At 34.2% G+C, this 18,612-nt stretch overlaps 1 long non-coding RNA gene across 2 annotated transcripts in view; it reads right to left on the reverse strand.

The window, feature by feature from the left end:
* Positions 1-13,350: 13,350 nt before the first annotated feature.
* LOC144293973 (uncharacterized) overlaps positions 13,351-18,612 on the reverse strand; it is a 34,374-nt gene continuing 29,112 nt past the window's right edge. Inside the window, exon 3 of one of the 2 annotated variants that reach the window (XR_013361324.1) lies at positions 13,351-13,495. This is a non-coding gene — a long non-coding RNA (uncharacterized LOC144293973). Of the gene's footprint in view, positions 13,499-18,612 lie in introns of both variants that reach the window. The other variant, XR_013361325.1, reaches the window with a different exon arrangement.

Raw genomic sequence — 18,612 nt, forward strand, 5'->3', positions numbered from 1 at the left:
AAAATACGTAGTGGATTTTCCTGGGCAATCACATTGTCAAATACTGCTGAGTCAAATACATTTCCTTGTATGCTTTTACTTTCTGTTTGTTACCCTTTTTTCAATTTATGAAATCAAATTCTTCAATTTATGAATCATTTCAACTTATGAAATCATGATATAAATGCTGTAAGAAAGCTTTTAAACTAGGTATTATTGTAATAGTGCCTAAAAGTGAATGGAATTTGAATTCCCTCATTCTTTTTCTGTGTTCAATGATACCAATTTTGACCAGGACAAGGCCTAGGAATCTTGGGTTTCTTCAAGCTGGCCTTAATCCTGAATCTGATGGCTTATGATTGCTCACATGTTGACACAACTTATATGCCCCTCATTTCAATGAAAGTTTTCTAACATCTTTGATATAGGCTGATTTTTATTTAAATAAATTCCTAAATATTTATTAATCAGTCATTACTGTACATCCCAGAAAGATCCCCAAATCCCATATTAAAGAGTCACTTTCAGAATAATCATGTTGGAAGATTCTAAGTTCATGGTAGTGTTGTTCAAATCATTCTCAGAATTGTGTGCATGTGTAATTATTTTTTAATAGATTTATTGTGGCAAATATTTATTCTGAGGATGGAATAATTTTTCTTTTTTTCAAGATTGATTTATTTATTTTTGAGAGGTGGGGGCAGAGGGAGAGGAAGAGAGAATCCCAAGCAGTTCTATGTGGAGTGCAGAGCCTGTCAAGGGGGTTTCTTGAGCAGAAACCAAGAATTGGATGCTTAACCATCTGTGCCACCTAGGTGCCCCTGTTTTTTTTTTTTCTCTTTTTAAAATTTACTTATATATATATATATTTTAAAAGATTATTTATTTGTGAGAGAGAGAGAATGCACAGGGTAGGGAGGGGCAGAGGGAGAGGGAGGGAGAATCTTAAGCAGACTCCATACCAAGCTCAGAGCTAGACATGGGGATCCTGAGATCATGACCTGAGCAGAGTTGGACACTTACTGACTGAGCCACCCAGGCACCCCTGTTTTTTTTTTTTCTTTTTGAATATAACATTTCCTTCCTCTGATTGTAAACGTTTATCACAAAACAATGGAATATGATAATCTTTCATATTGTTTGAAAAACATGTCTGAAATGAGAAGAGACTCACATCAGACACATTCTAATTAAAATGCCAAAATTTAAAAACAAGGAGAGAATATTAAAAACAACTTTTTATGTATAAGGGAACTCCCATAAGATTACTAGCAGATTTTTCAGCAGAAGCTTTGTAGGCTAGAAGAGAATGGCATGATATATTAAAAGTACTAACAACAACAAAAAAAAACTGATCAAGAATACTCCATCTGGCAAAATTATCATTCAGTTGTGAGAACAGATAAAGAATTTTCCAGACAAGCCAGAGCTAAAGGAGTTCATCACCACTAAACTGGCCTTAAAAGAAATGTTAAAGGGGCTTTGTTAAGCTGAAAACGAAGGGCACTGCTAGTAAAAAGAACACATATAAAAGGATAAACATTATTGGAAAGTACATAGCCATCAATAATTACTTTAAATGTAGATGGACCAAATTCTCTAATCAAAAGACATAGAGTAGCTGAATGGGTAAAAATACAAGACTCATCTATATGATACCTACAAGAGACTCACTTTAGATAAAGGACACACACTCTGAAAGTGGAGTGATGGGAAAAGATACTCCTTGTAAATGGAAACCAAAAATAAATATACTTAGACAAAAAGACTCGAAAACAAAGGCTGTAGTAAGAGACAATGAAGGGAATTATATCACGATAAAGGGGTCAGTCCAAAAATGTGATATAGCATTTGTAAATATTTATACACCCAATGTAGGAGCACCTGAAGAGATGTAGCAAATGTGAACAGACCTAAAGTGTGTTATAGACAACAATACAATAATAGTAGGGAACTTGAATACTCTACTTACATCAATTCAGACAGAAAATCAATAAGGAAACATCAGTCTCAAATGGCATGTTAGACTAAATGGACTTGGATATATATAGAGCATTCAAATGCAACAAAATACACTTTCTTCTCAAGTATACAAGGAACATTTATAAAATAGATAATTATAAATATAAGAGGACTGATATCCTACCATTTTTTCCAACCACAATGTTATGAAACTAAAGATTAAACTGGAAAATTCACAAATGTGTCGAAGTTAAACAACATGCTACTGGACAACTGATGGGTCAAAGAAGAAATCAAAGAGAAAGAAAAAATACCTTGAGACAAATGAAAAATGGAAATACAACATACCAAAGTTTATGGGATGCACCAAAAGCAGTCTTAAGAGGGAGGTTCATAGCAATAAATGCCTACCTCAAGGAACAAGTGAATTCTCAAACAAGCTAATTTGAAGTATACTCAAGGAACTAGAAAAAGAATAAATTAGACCCAAAGTTAGTAAAAGGAAGGAAGTAACACAGATTAGGGGCAAAAATGAATGAAATAGAGACTAAAAAGACAATAGAAAAGATCAATGAAGGTAAAGAGCTGGTTCTTTGAAACAAGATAAAATTGACAAGCCTTTAGCTAGACTCATGAAGAAAAAAAAAGATAGGTGACTAAAATAAGTAAAATAAGAAATGAAAGAGATTTACAGTGGATACCATAAGAAACAGAAAGGATCATAAGAGTCTACTATGAACAATTATATGCTAACATTGGACACCTAAAAGAAATGGATAAATCCCTAGAGACACACAAATCTAACAAGGCTAAAATCTCAACAGATCAATTGCTAGTATAGAGATTAAATCAAATTTAAAAACCTCCAAAAAAACAAAAACAAAAATAAACAAACAAACAAAAAAACAAGAGTCTGGGATCAGACAGCATCACTGGTGAGTTCTACCAAACATTCAAAGATGGTTTATTACCAATCGATCCAGTGTTTACAAATGCTTCACAAAAATAATAAAGGAGATAACTCTTCCAAACCCATTTTATAAGGCCAGCATTACTCTGATACTATGATCAAAACAAGGATGCCACAAGTTAAGAAAATGAAATGCCAATATCCCTGATGAACTAGATTCAGAAATCCTCAGTAAAATATTAGGAAGCCAAACTCAACAATACATTAAAAGGATCATACGCTGTGATCAAATGGAATTTATTCCAGGGATGCAGGGGTAGTTCAACATCTGCAAATCAGTCACTGTGAGGCACCACATTACCAAAATGAAAAAAATGAATCAATGAATCAGTAAAGTTGCAGGATGCAAAATCAACACACAAGTCTGTTGCATTTCTACACACTAATAATGAGCTATTAGAAAGAGAAGTTAAGAAAATAATCTCATTTACAACTGCATCAAAAGGAATAAAAGACCTAGGAATAAGTTTAACCAAAGATGTGAAAGGCCTATGTATTGAAAACTACTAGACATTAATGAAAGAAATTGAAGAAGATACAAATAAATGGAAATATATTTTATGCTCATGGGTTGGAAGAACTACACTGTTAAAATGTGCATATACTACTCAAAGTAATCTACAGACTCAAAGCAATTCCTATCAAAATTCTAGTGGCATTTTTTTCACAGAAGTATAATAAACAATCCTAAAATTTATATGAAGCCATAAGAGGCCCCATATAGCCAAAGCAATCTTGAGAAAGAACAAAGCTGGAAGTATTTCATACTCTGAATTCAAACTACATTAAAAATCCATTAAAATCCTATTAAAAAGCTATTTAAAATCCTATTAAAAAATCCATTAAAAAGCTATAGTAATTAAAACTGTATGGTATTTGGCCAAAAAACAGACATAAAGATCATATAGATGAATGAAACAGAATAAAGAACACAGAAATAAACCCAATTAATTTATGACAAATGAGCCAAGAGTAAATAATGGAGAAGAATAGTCTTTTCAATAGATGATATTGAGAAAATTGGACAGACACATGCAAAAGAATGAAACTGGACCAGTATCTTATACCATATTCAAAAATTAATTTAAATAGATTAAAGACTTGAATGTAGCCCCTGAAACCATAAAATTCCCAGAAGAAAACATAAGTAGTAAGCCCCTTGACATAGATTATGTTGATTTTTTTAAAATAGAATTCCAAAAGTGAGATTATTGGTCAAAAGTCTATGACATGTAGATTGTAGCTACTGCTTTAGAGTTTTAAAAAGGGCACTACTTAATTTGCATCAGATAAGCTATCTGATTCCATCAGATAGGAGCAAGAATTGGGAGAATAAAGGTTCTTAAAAGAGTAGGTGATTCTTTAGCTGTTAATTATTTACTTACCTTCAGAAAAATTATTTATTTTAAACAGAGTCATTACCTGTGCTCCCTTGACACTATGGAATGCTTTTATTTTTCTCCTAGTTCTTGTGTATAATGTACCTAATTTGGCCTTTTATCATAGAAGATAAAAAATATACCTTTGTGGTATTATCAGTATATAGATAGTATTTTTTTATAGATAGTATTTGAATTGAAATCTGTACCTCCTAAATCTACCAGAGAACCTGACACATAATAGGAGATATTGTATTAATAAGATACTTAACAGCTTGAGATAGGAGATGAGATAGCCAAATGTTGGTATGATCTAGATGATGCTTCCCTTCCCCCAAATCTAAATGTTTTATATTACTAGATGTACTAGAATGTATTGCTAAAGGTGGTTGTAGAAACCAATATATTTGAAATCTGTCTGATCCTTCTATATAAAAATAGAAAAGAACCACCTGTTTAATCAGACACTGGACAATGACAATGTATATTGGGAGGGGGCAGGTAGAGACTAAGAGATCTGGTAGAGAGAGTAGAATCTAAGGGTTTGAACCTTAAAATATGGCTCAAGGTCATTCTAGGGAATGGTTTCTGGAAAATGTACCCGAAGTTGTGTTCCAGATAGCAAGATTAAACTCTGGAGGAGTGATTGTGAAAGACAGGAAAGTGTTCTCTGAAATGTGACTAGAATTCCAGGGTGAGTGCTTTCAGTTCAGGACAGGACAGAAATACTGTGAGCTTCAAGTATAGGAGCCATCCAGATGGTGCCTGAGGACAAACACCAGGGATGAGAAACTCAGACATTGGTGATGATTGAGTTTCTCAGAGAATGGGGCAAAAGTAGGGACACTGGATGCATATGGAGCACCGAGATTGGGAGTCTTTTATTCATTCATTTATGTGACAGATATTTATTGAAAAATGTGTAAAACTCTGTGCAAGGCAAGGGCAAATGGTGGGTACTGAGGACTAATACTACAACACAGTGAAGAAGAACTTGTGTTAAGAATTGTGTTAAGTTCTGAAATGGTTTAGCAGCAGGAATGATCTAGAATGTTAGCTACATTCTGTCAGAGTGGGTTGAAACCTCAGGTGGAATTTGCATGCATCAGCCCAGGGCTGAATAAGGCAGGACAGAGTCATTTCTTTTCAGTTGCTTTGGAGGGTGGTGTTTTGAGGTGGTCAAGGCTATGTAGTCCAAGGAAACAAGCTTTTTCAAGGAGCCTAGATTCTGTGGATCCAAAGGACACAGTTATTTCTGGTTAAATCTCTCAGATAATGTTCTAACCAGCTAAGAAGGATATTATGTTTAAAAGAACTTAAGTCATTATAAGGGGCCAGAGCAGCTTTCCCTGTAAGTGACTGCCAAAATCTTGTCATTTCATGGGAGAAGGAAGAGCTTCCTCCTTCACCTAGCCTGCCAACTAGAAAATTATTATTTTTAGAAATTATTTAATTTATTATTATTATTATTAGAAATTTCTTTCTGCTGTGTACATGTGTGAAATTCCATCATGACTCCTCATTAGTTTAGCTGAAAACATATGAGACTCGGTCTTGAATTGCTTCATTAAGATCTGTATTATTTTAATCAGTGAGGAAAGGGTATGAGTGTGCTTTAAAAGAGTGAATCTAAGAGAAGGAGGGGAAATGTTATTAATGTTACTAATGGATGACTAGGATAAGGAAAGGGGAAGGATATAAAATGCCTGCAAACCACCTTTGACTGTTTTAAAAACTACCTTTCAAGGAGACAGAATCAAAATTCTTGAGTGGACCCCCTGTCATCCTATGCTCTTTGAAATGATAACAGTATTTTTGCATTATGCCAGTGGTGTTCTGTTCATAGATTCCAAATTCCCTGGTTAACCTGCTGAAAGGTTATTTTGTTACATGTAGAACCCAATAAAATTATTGATTTGAAGTGTTTGTAGGGTGAAGCTCAATTCAGTGAATAAATTAATAAAATGAATAAATGATAAAGGAATTGAAACATAATAAATTAATAAAAGCCTCAATGTAAAATGCCTTTTAATATGTTCAGGAGGGAGTGTTTCAGCTACTAAACGGATTGCAGTTAAATGAATTAAAAAACAAAATAAATTTTAAAATGCTCCATTATTCATTAAAGTACTTTAGTGCCTCATTAATCTATTTTAGATCACTTAGGCCCATAAGTGCCTATTGTCAAAAGCTGATAAAGTGTGAGGAATTGCTTTTCATACCCTCGAGTCAACTGAAAGCAATATCACTTCTTAAGGTGTTAAGGTCGAGTCTATAGAGCATAAAGTAAGTGTCTTTGCAGCTTGCAAACTTTTTAAGAGGACTATTTGGGGGAGTTATTTTCATGTTTAGACAGCCACACTTTAAAATTTGTTATTCTTTAAAACAATTTTAAAAATGAAATAGAAGAAACTTCTCCATTCTAAACAACTCCATTTCCCTCCTTTCTCAAAGAAAGCACCGTTAGAGTGAGACACCTCAGTGGGCCAACCTGAAATAGTTCCTGAGTTGAAATTCAGATGCAATTTCCAGTTTCTTTTGAGCAGTATTGTGGTCTCTGAGAGGTAAGTTACATGTCCTTGAAACTGTAGGACTTCTAAGAATAAATGTGTTTAAATGATTTTACAGGCAAATTTACACTTAAAGTTTACAAACATGTGTGATAGAGGATGCTGCTTTTGTGCTTTGTGACCTTGGTTAAGTCTCAGTCCTGAATTGGGAAGTGACTGGTAGTGGGGATGGCAGATTGAATGGCAATAATGTTCCCTTCTACGCCTCATGATCTCTGGTTCCTTTAAAAGAAATTTAGAATAAACAAAATCACAGAGGTTAACATTTTAACACCCAGGGCACAGAAATGGTCATGAAAAAACAAAACAAAATGAAGAGGTATATTAGAATGTCTTTGGATGAATGGATTGAAGATGTTGACAGGTGGTGACTCTTTTCTTGTTACCCACCATCAATTAGGAACATCTGATTTTACTGTGGGGATGTTGACACTCTTCTGAACATTCTTTAGAACAAGCCATTTCATTGAGGCCTAACTCTGATTTAATGAGAGTTGGAAATCTAAACAGTGGGAAAATCCATACCATTTGAGGTTCTTTTTGTGCTGTGTCACCTAAGAAAGTACAGTGGAAATCCTGATCCTCTTCTGTTTATTCCCCTCCTACCCCACAGTTCATCGCAATCCTGGGCTTCTGTTAGATGTATCAGAAAAGAAACCTTCTCATCCATGGGATAAATACTCATAGGACCAAATAATCTTTGGATGGTCATTTTTCTGGGATATAGCCTGCCAGAAAAATGAAGGCAGATAAAGAAATCAACATACAACCCCCAAAATTCCCAAACCCAACAAAAACAAACTAGACTAGAGATAGTAAGAGAGGCAGAGCTTTCAAGACATCAATCACTTGCCTGGGCCAAGCCATGCCTGAACTCTTGAAGTTTTAGTTATGTGAGCAAGTAAATTCCTTTATCAGCATTAGCTGGATGGAATTGTTTTCTATCATTTGCTCTCAAAAGAGCAAATATTAGAAAAAAAGTAATGTGAAATGCCTGCCATCTATCAATGTTAATTAGTATGTTTCTTCTTCTGAGATGCCAATGATTATAATATGTATAATTTATTTAATATTTAAAGAGGCAAAGATGCTGCTGTATTAAATATATAGATCAATGTTTAGATAAATTCATATTTTGGAAATACTAAATGCAAAAATATGCCTTAGAATGAAATAAGGAAATTTAAACACTTTTTCTTAATTATGATAGTTGAAATTATTCTTTTGATTAAATGACAAGTTTGAAGGGAGATCAGGAGAATAAGGAGAGAAAGCACAGTAGAATTTTGGAACAGGAACTCTGTGGGTAAAATGAAATCTTATAGAGAGAGATTGGAGTGAAGGACTTTGAACATTACAAAGCGTAATGATGACATTGGGTAATATACTACTTTGATGCAAGAGGTTAGCTAAGAGTAAGATAATGATAGTGCTGTATACTGCGCTCAGCATAAAAGATAGGATAGTCACCATGGTGGTGAACCACCATTGTGGTTTCTGCCTTCATCAGGATTGCAGTTCAGTGGTCCAGGCTTGTGGATTCATCTCTATTCCTAATAGTCACTTGCATCTTTTTCCTCAGGTCCTGGCTTATACTTTCTGTTGATTCTTCTCTTCCCCTAGGGAGCCCTATTGACAAGACCCAAGTCATTCCATGCTGCATATTTCCCGAGAAATCTCTTTATCAATCTTTCCAAAATCTATCATCTAGCCTCTTTTTAAATTTATTTTTATTTAAAAAAATTTTTTTTTTAATTTTTGCGAGAGAGTGAGAGCAAGTGAGCACAGTGGGGAGGGAAGCAGAGGGAGAGGGAGAGAGAGAATCTAAGGCAAGTTCCATGCTTAGTGCCAGAGCCCCATGCAGGCTTGATCTCACAACCCGTGATCATGACTTGAGCCGAAATCAGAGTCCAGTGATTAAGGGACAGAGCCACCCAGGCACCTCCAACCTCTTTTTATAGACTTGATCCTTTCAAAGCCTTTATGAGTTACATAACAGGTTTTCTTGTTTTCTTATAAGGTCTGTATATGAAGATGGGTTTCTCTCATTTACCTTGGTATCCTACTGACAAAACCAACACAGAAGGAGTCCATTCTAGCTCTACTGAAAGCGTTACACTTACAATTTATAGGCTATTTATTAAAAATCTCCCTATCTTGTGTGGTGGTGGATGTTATCTGGACTTATTGAGATCATTTCACAATATAAAAAATAAGAAATTATTATGTTGCACACCTGAAGCTAATATAATGCTATAAATCAAAAAAGAATCCCTTAAACATACTTAACAAATTTATAATTACATATATTTAAAATGACATTGCTTAGAGATGTCTTATTATTGACTCTGAAATATCATGTATTTGTATGACAAACCCTTCTTATAATTCAGAATGACCAACTTTTTTTATAACCTTATATAACAATTTTATTAGGGAGTACTCATTTTAAAATCACTTGCATATTTTCTTTGTTTTTTCTTTTTCCTATTTTGGTTGTAAGCATTTCAGAGCTCAGTTTTGTGATCCATTGTAGTATTTTCTCTTTCAATGATTTTATTTTTCTTGATTTAACCTTTTCTTTCTCTTATTTTAGTTGATTCTTTTTCTTTTCTTCAGAGATCCTCTTAAATTTATGTCTCTTTAAACTGCTTCAAAATTCTTTCTTCAAATAGGCTGGTCATAGTGGTAATATAGGTTTCTACATATCAGACTGTGCTTTAGAATACAAGTTGGAAATTAAAATTATATTTTGTGCAGTTTTGGAGAAAATTTTTATTCTAATTTTTAATTAATTCATTTGTTCATTTATACCTCTCCTTATTACCCCAAAGATACTAACTGGCTTTCAGGAAATATATATAATGAAGAAGCATAGTGTTTCTTTCCCAAGACATATTCTGGAATATTAATAGATATCATGACAAAACTGCTCCATGTTTAGAATTTTGGCTAAATGAACTTGAATGGGTTTTTTAAAAAATTCAGTACTAAGTGACTTTTGGGTATGGCATGGGGCTGTAGTTATTATGCAACATTTCACAAATACATTTTAAAAGGAATATAAGAACTAGTGCTCTAGGAAATCCAGTTGGAAAAATGCTTACTTAGTTAAATAGAAATAAAATCAACAGCAGGAAAAGCCAAGATAGAGTAAATTATACCAGAAGGGAAAAAAAACACAATAAAGTTTCACATGATTTAGCTGTAAATTTGTTTTTGACCTTCCTAGAGGTGAAAGCAAAAGAGAAACATGGTTCACTACATAATTCTCACTATGGGAAGAAGAAAGAACACATTATTTCCTTGGGGGCAGGCATACTGACACTGGATTATGACAAATGTATTTTGGTTGGATCACATGAGAGTTTTGGGTCTTTTTTTGTAGCCTTCCAAATGTCAACCTTTATGTAGGTGACAGGAGAATAAGTGGGGTAGGTTTTACCAGAACCAGGGGTCCAGTAGTCAGGCTGTTTCATCAGTTATCAGACGTGAGTTCTTGTGAAGTCAGTTCAAGTGTGAAGCAGCAGACAGGAAAGAAGCAAAGTCTGAATGTCAGAAAGATACAGAGAAGTCGCTGGACAATTTCATATAACCACACGGCACCTCTTCCTTGGGGTTCTCTTTGAAAATAAGCTCCTGTGAATCAAAACCAAATATTATCCATCCATCCACCCATCCATCCATCCATCTTCTATTTGTTTAAGGGGATATTGTATATGTCTTTTTTAAGGCATCATTTTAAGTTTTGAAAATGAGGGTGGGATATATTTTCATACATGGTTTTATGTTTTATGTGTTCCATCTATATAGTGACCATGAGATAAAACTGTTGATCTAATCACCGAGTTGATGGAATTCTTCATTTGTCTAGGATGTGGAAGTTGACCATATTCTTGTAGAAAAGATAGCCTTTACAGTCACTTTATGAAACCTGTCAACTTTCTAAAAACTAGGTTGATCAGCCCTAGTTTTTTCCAACAGATAGAGAACTTGATCACTTGTTCAGTAGTTTATTGATGATATTTGGAAGGATAATTATGTGCTATATTTCTTTATGCCATGAAAATAAATAATTCCTCATCTATCATTCTTTATGAATTACAGCAAAGAAGCTCAGATGAAAACTTCAGAAGTTTAATTTTCAACATTAAAAAATATTAGATTATGATGGGTCTGAGCCTAGCTCCATCATCTACTTAAAATAGTTGTGTGGACTTAGGCAATTTCCTAAATTTCTCAGAACCTCAGTGTCTTTGTTAAACAGAGAAAATTTAGTTACAATCTTGACAAGGTTGTGTTGAAGAATGCATAAGACAATATAAGCAAATTGTTGGGGCCTGACATACAAAAATCACTCAATAATTTTTAGATATGATAATGCTGATTGGCTATTTTATGATGAAGCTTAGATTCATGACTACGGTAGTACTGTTTTTCAAGATCGTATAAACAGCAGATAATTCATTTGTACCCAAATGAGGAAAGATAAGATCAACTATCCCCTTCTTTCTATTGTTATTTTAAAGAACAGCTGATTGCTGTGAAATGACAGAGATAGATATATATTAAAACAGTTTATTTTCAAAGAACTCTTGCCACACCTGACAGCCCCAGAGATTACTGGCATTCAGCACTGAATTTTAAAGTTCAAACTCTGTTTCCATTATTTAATGAAGATTTGCTATTCTATTTTTCCCCAGAAATTATAGTTTCATTGTTTCTGTGTGAACTTCCATTAAGAATGTCATATTCTTCTAATCTTAACAGCTGCTTTTAGAAATCATCATTGTAGGATTTGGGAAAATATTAATTGGATTGAAGGAACAGTAGCATTTTATGTTACTATCTGGGAAACAGAAGTAGAGGGAATGATTAGGAAGGAAACAATGTCATGTCTATTATGGCATCAATGCATTTTTCTGTGGACCTTTATCAAGAACATAGTTGTCATTTTACTATACTTACCTGCTTTCTTATAGATAAGAGAGTCATTTGTGGTAGAATAAGCTGCTCAAGAAGAGAGAGAGCAAGTTAAATAATTTATTAGAACAATTGTTTTCATTGCTTATGGCTTGTAAATGGAAAAAAAAAATCAATGAATTCATTTTATGTTGAGAAAAGATTCCAAAACAAAATGTCATAGTCATATAACACTTGAAGGTTGGATGTATCTAGACCATGAAGACCCTGAGCTGCTCTAGGTTAATATTGTTTCTAGAGTTCAGAAAGCACACATTCTATAGAACATAATAATTGACAAAAGACATTTTTGCATATTGTATATATGATTGTGTTTGCATTAACATCAACCCCATCTGTGCCAAATGGCACATCAGCATTTCAGAAAGAGATACTATTACTACAGTTTCTAGTTACTTCAGTTTTTAGATATGTCCCACAAAATGATTAGTAACTTTTATTAATTGATATAGTTACTTACTGATAGTTTCTAAATTAAAAATCTAGTAAAAATAAAAAATTCCAACAATGTGAAAAAAACAAAACAATTTTAATATAAGACCACGGCAGTGATTATAATGAGTATGAGTAAACATTGTGAATACATGTTCACAATAGGGCATTTCACAGCTACTTATTTGTTCTGAAGAATTTTATTAAAAGTAATAATTAATCAAGCCTTATTTAGTGTTAGCATTTCATTAAGAGCAGGGATGGTTAGTGCTATTGTTTTATATAGACCCAGAGACATCATTTGGTGAAAGCCTAATTTACCTGACTTCATTGATCTTTTCCTTTCTTTTAAAAATTTCAAATGGAATCTCAAATGAATAAATTAGTGAATTTATCATTTTCTCCATAATACTGTCATAAGGACAGTTTGATAAAATAGCTCATTATAGTCAATGATGTGAAATATGAGTTTCATCAGCATATTTTCATCAAATGCAGCCACAGAAATTAGTTTGCTATTATCAAGGACTGTGGAATGCAAAAATAAAATTAAGCATGCTATTATACTGGTTAGATTTTGGGATTGACCCAAGTGAGTTAAAATTAAAAAAAAAAAAACTTTTAATGACAGAAGAAAATCAAAGAAATCACAGAAAAATTAATTGACAAGTGATAATGCTAGTCATGTAATGACTGAAATAAGTTGTCATTTCCTTCAAAGGTAGCTTTCAGGTCTACTTTTTTAATGCAGTCATAATGCTAAAATGTGATTTTTTTAATGTTTTCTTTTGGTAAAGCAAATAAAATCCTGTATATAATAAGGACTGCTTGTTATCTCTATTGTTTTGGAGAATTTAGCAATTGGCAGTTCCTATTGTATCTATATTTTAAATCCTCATTTTGCTTAAAATGGGACATTTAAGTAATGGATAAGTCTTCTTGATTTTGACTGGTTTATGATGAATGTATATACATCCATTGAATGCTAATATTAGAACATTTCACTCTTAAAATATTTATATTAGTTAACTCTTGTTATAAAATACACATAGCCAATCACCACAAAAAGTAATGGCATACAAAAAAAGCATTTATTTAGCTCAAGTGCCTGTGGGTTGATGGGGTTGGATGTTCTCGGCTGGGGTAGCAGCTGGCTGGGTGAATCAGCTCCAGGGACTTCTCATCCTTCTCTTGGAATCAGCAGGTTTTCTAGGCATATTCTTCTTACAGCAAGGGTAGAAACACAAGAAAACACGTGAGAACATCTGAGGCCTTTTAAGATCTAAGTTCAGAAATGGCATATGATCTTTTCCAGAATATTGGTCAAAGTCATATGGCCAAACTCAAAGTCAAGGGATGGGGCAATATGCTTTGTTATTTGAATGGACAGAATCATATGGCGAAGAGCATGGATACAGGGAGGGGTGGAGAATCTGGCCTAGAGATGAGATTTACCATAACATCAGTTTCACTGAGGTAATAGTTAAACACATTAAGTCAAGCCATCATTAAGATAAAGAAGATAAAAGGAGATTTTAAAAAGTTGCTATGCTATGTAGCTTTTTTTCACAAAATCATTGCAGGTGTGGGGATGTTCAACCAACCCATTATAATGTAAATTTCTGATATATCATAAATCAATGGTAGGTGTTAAAAAAATAAAATGCTGTGTATACTATTTTGTGGAAAGTTGGAATATTTAAGTAGATAAACAAATAAAAAATATGTATGTTTTTTTGATTACACCAGAGGAAACTCAGATACTATTATTTGATTTAATTTTTCAACTTAAAGGTTTTAACAAAAATGTTTTATCTCCCTTAACTCTTTTTTTCTTGACTTTGTAACTGAACTATAAAAGTCACAATACCTAAAGTATCCATAGCCCCTCTAACCCAGCTCAAATGTACATTGTGACAGATGAACCTGAGCAAATTTTGTTTTGAAGTAAGTAAAGATTAAATCATAAATAACAGTGAGATGAAAATTTTTATGGAAATATTTTGTACTTTAGTGAGCAGAAAATCTGAAATCTTGGGAATCTGAAATCGTGTCATATTTGAAAATAAAAAAAGATTGTTCTGTTCATTCTTATGTAAAAGCTAAAGAAGTGATGAGAAGAGTAGAAAAATAAGTCAGAAGAGAGAAAGATAGTAGAGAAATCAAGAGGACAGAGCGTGGGAAGTACAGAGTAAATTTTGGAAGAGTCCTGAGAGTTACAGATATTCAGGCATTATGTGAAGCTTTCTGATAGCAGAGAAAGGGAAGTTAGCATTAAAATGTCAGAAAGTAGAAAAGCCAAAATGTAATTTATATTTTAGTATTTGATAATGGTAACACGTGTCATTTTAAAACTACTTTGGCCATGAGACAGCTCAGTAGGCTGGAAGAAGAAATGTTTTATGAAAAGGAAAGTGTCACTGGACCATTGTTTTTAGGTGGGGTTCCTCTGAAGATGTGTACGTTTATATAATTGGACTCTGAGAAGGCTTTTTGTTTGAAGTAGTGTGACAAAGTAAGTCACAAAAATAGAAGAATGGAGCCTATATAAGAGTGTAAAGTTGAACACATACATGTAACAGAGTGATTGTAATATTTCAGTTTATATCACAGGATATCATCTATCTTCCTGGAAACACAGCAGATGGAAATGTAATAATGTTGTGCTAACCTTAAACAGAAAGTATATACATGAATGTGACTGAAAACTAAAAATAAAGGGAAGCATTGGCAGATTTTTAAAATATTGACTGACCTGTATTAATGATTAAAAACCTCAGAAAGAGCAGCCATAGAGATTCTTTGTGAAATCCAAGGCAACTACAGCAGTATGGTATATAGTGATTAATAAGAGTATGGACTTTGGAACTAAATAGAACTGAGTTTGAGTAGTGTTATTTTCTACCCAGCGCGAGTGACATTGGGTCAGTAATTCAAATACCCTTTGTCTCAGTTCCTTCATTTCTAAAATAAGGATAATAATATCTACTTTATAATCTTGTGAAAATAAAATGAGTGTCTAATGAAAGCACTGTTGCTTGGTTATCGGATAAGAGCTCAACAAATGTTAGCTATCATTATTACTATTATCAAGCATTCAGTTAATACAAAGGACCTAGGTTTAAAAATGTGCATTTCTCATTCTTAGAGAAAAGATCAAAGTGAAAGGAGCTCTCCATCTGGCTTATTGTTAATTACAATGGTAAATGACTTTCTTAGGGAAAAAAAAAAAGAATGCTTATCAATGTGTCATATGCTTTCTCAGAAGGCTAGCTTTAGGTTCTAAGGTCAGAAGTCACTTGAGAAGGCTACAAACGGCTAGTGTCAATAGTTGGTACATAAGGAAACCATGAAGAAGTTTTAGGGCTTTTTCTCACCCTGAGAACAACTTAAGTCTTTGAATGGCAATCCAGAACAAATAGATGGAAGCTAATTTAACAATCATTTCCATCCTCACTGGGGCATGTGAGGCTACACAGCATTGAATGTTTTTAATATGGTCTTATCTTTGTAAGAGAAAATCTTTTGAAGACAGGAAAATGTATTCCACCTGGAGCATTTGAGGTCAGAATGTATTTAACTGCTTATTATTCAGAAGCTAATACCTGGATTGAGTAATATATGAAATAAATTCTTACTGTTTCTATGACTGCTAAGGGGTATTATTTTTATTGCTAAATGTTGTAGTATTTAACTTGAGGAGGTGCCTAATGAAGAGCAGTGATATTTTGAATATTGTCCTGAATATACTTTATTGTTTCAATCCTTTAGATGATCCTGTTATTCAGGATGACATATAATTACAAAATAATTTTATCCCTCACTATAGCATCATAGAAATCTCAGTCTCTCCATAGGCAAATTTAAATATTGCCTGTGTCTAGATCCTCTTAAAAAGTAATAAGGCTTTTTGACAGTTATGACTTCATGTTGTTTCTAATGACACCTTCTGCACATTTGTAGGCTTTGAAGTAAGATGTTATCATATTCTTCAAGTCCAATTTCTTGACAGACTGCCATATTCTTCTGATTGAAGCTAGTAAACACAGTTCCAGAGGGATTGCAAAGATAAGGAATGAGGTATTCTATTGAATGCACACCCTCTTGTTACCACCTCTTGCTCTAGCCATTGTTATGGTGATCAGATCCCAGAAGGCTTTTGTGAACTTAAGACATGCAATCAGAAAGCAGCTCATCCCAAGCCAAAGTCCCCATACCTTTCACTTTCTGCTCCGGGATGGCAGGAGACACCGGTGAAAATCATGTCATTATTCACCTAAGAAGTGGGGCTGAGTAAACACCAGGAGGCCATCCTTGACCAGTGAGGGATTGGAGTTAATGAATCACTGTTTTTCCCTTTTGTTGCTTATGAACCAGGTATTATTATTTTTTAACCCCCGTTTTTCAAATGAAGAAACTGAGGCACAAAAAGGTTAAGTGATTTGATTAAAGTCACTTAGCTAGTAAGTGACCAGGCAGTCTGGTTGCAGTCTGTGAGCCTAGCCACTCCACTCCACTCTCTCGTTTCATTAGCAGAACTATTCTTGATCCTCTTTATTATTTCACAAATGCATGAAATTAGACAATTTTGGGAGATCTCACTCTTTGCCACGTGACTTCTCTCTGCAAATGCCTAAAAAGAAACGCTGCTCTCCTGAGCTACATATAGCTGTGGGAAAGAAATCTCAGAAATCACTCCCGAAAAATGAACAAGAGGGTTGTTTCTTATCTTTTCCTTAACCACATTTTCCAAAAGCATGAGTGTGTGCACACTTGGTTGTGCTCATGTGCAAATGGGCATACTCACATGCTCTTAGAGTTAATATGATTCCATTATCTTTTAGCGCTTAAAGCTGTGAGAAGTCTGCACTCAGCTTCTCTTTCCTTATAGAAAGTTTCTCTCTACAAAGAAGTTTGTGGAATTCTTTTTCAATTTTGTTTATTTTAAAGTGTTCATGTATTTACATATTTAGAGAGTGTGCATGTGTGAACACAAGTGGTCGAGGGAGAGTCAGAGGGAGGGGAGAGAGAATCTCAAGCAGGCTCCATTCCCACCCTGAGATCATGACCTGAGCCAAAATCAAGAATCGGTTGCTTAACTAACTGAGCCACCCAGGCTCCCATCTTTTTTCAATTTTGAAACGTAAAAACTTTACCAGGATATATCTTGAAGTCTTTCATTTTATATTAACTTCTTTTTTCCTGGAACATATGGGTTTTTTTCCTTTTAATATATTTATGTCCTGCATCTTAGAACAATTTTCTTGTGACACATCTTTTCCCCCTTTTCTTTAGGTATAACACCGATCTGTATGTTGGATCTCTAATGTCTATCTTCTGCATGTCATCTTGGGTCTGTGTGCTCTTGTGTTTCTCTAAAATCTGTTCTCCATGTCATTGATTAAGTTTTCTGAAGTACAAAGTCCATTCTCTGCTGCTTGTAGTTTAAAGTTTAGCAACACCATTATTTTATTTTCTTCTTAATTTCTTTCCTTAGCATCGCCAGATCTTATTTTATCTAATTCTGTTTTTTTAAATTTTCCTATTCTATAAAGCACATGTTTTCTTTATTTGTAAATTTGAAGTAAGTTGACTCTAAAAAATCCTTTTGTATCCTGAAATTAATCTTCCCAAATGCCATCTCTCTCTCTCTCTCTCTCTTTTTTTTTTTAAGATTTTATTCATTTGACAGAGAGCACAAGCAGAAATAGCAGCAAGCAGAAGGAGAGGCAGAAACAGACCCCCTGCAGAGCAGGGAGCCCAACTTGGGACTTAGTTCCAAGACTCTGGGATCATGACCTGAGCCAAAGGCAGATGCTTAATTGATTATGCCACCCAGGTTCCCCCCAAGTGTTGTCTTTACCTATTTTTAAATTTTTATGTTTCTTTTCTTCTGTTCTGGGAATTTTATGCAAGTTTTAAGTTTTTAAAAAATTTGTTCATCTTTGTTTGTTTTAAAGATTTTATTTATATATTCATGAGAGACACGAGAGGAGGCAGAGACATAAGCAGAGGGAGATACGGGCTCCCCATGGGGACCCGATACAAGACTCCATCCCAGAACCCCGGGATCACAATCTGACCCAAAGGCAGATGATCAGCCACTGAGGCATACAGGTGCCCCTATTGGTTCATCTTTCAATGAAACTGTAACTGGTGCTGGTTTTTTTGTTTTATTTTGTTCTTTAGGTCCTCTGCTTTGAACACGAGCTGGATGGCTAGGAGATGGCCTAGCACATGTTCTCTGCTTATATTTTCATGATCGGAGAGAGACATCACATGCCCTCCTTAATGTCCATCACCTAGTTACCTCATCCCCCCACCCACCTCTCCCCTC

Source organism: Canis aureus, chromosome 22 (assembly GCF_053574225.1).
Source record: "Canis aureus isolate CA01 chromosome 22, VMU_Caureus_v.1.0, whole genome shotgun sequence".
Taxonomy (NCBI): domain Eukaryota; kingdom Metazoa; phylum Chordata; class Mammalia; order Carnivora; family Canidae; genus Canis; species Canis aureus.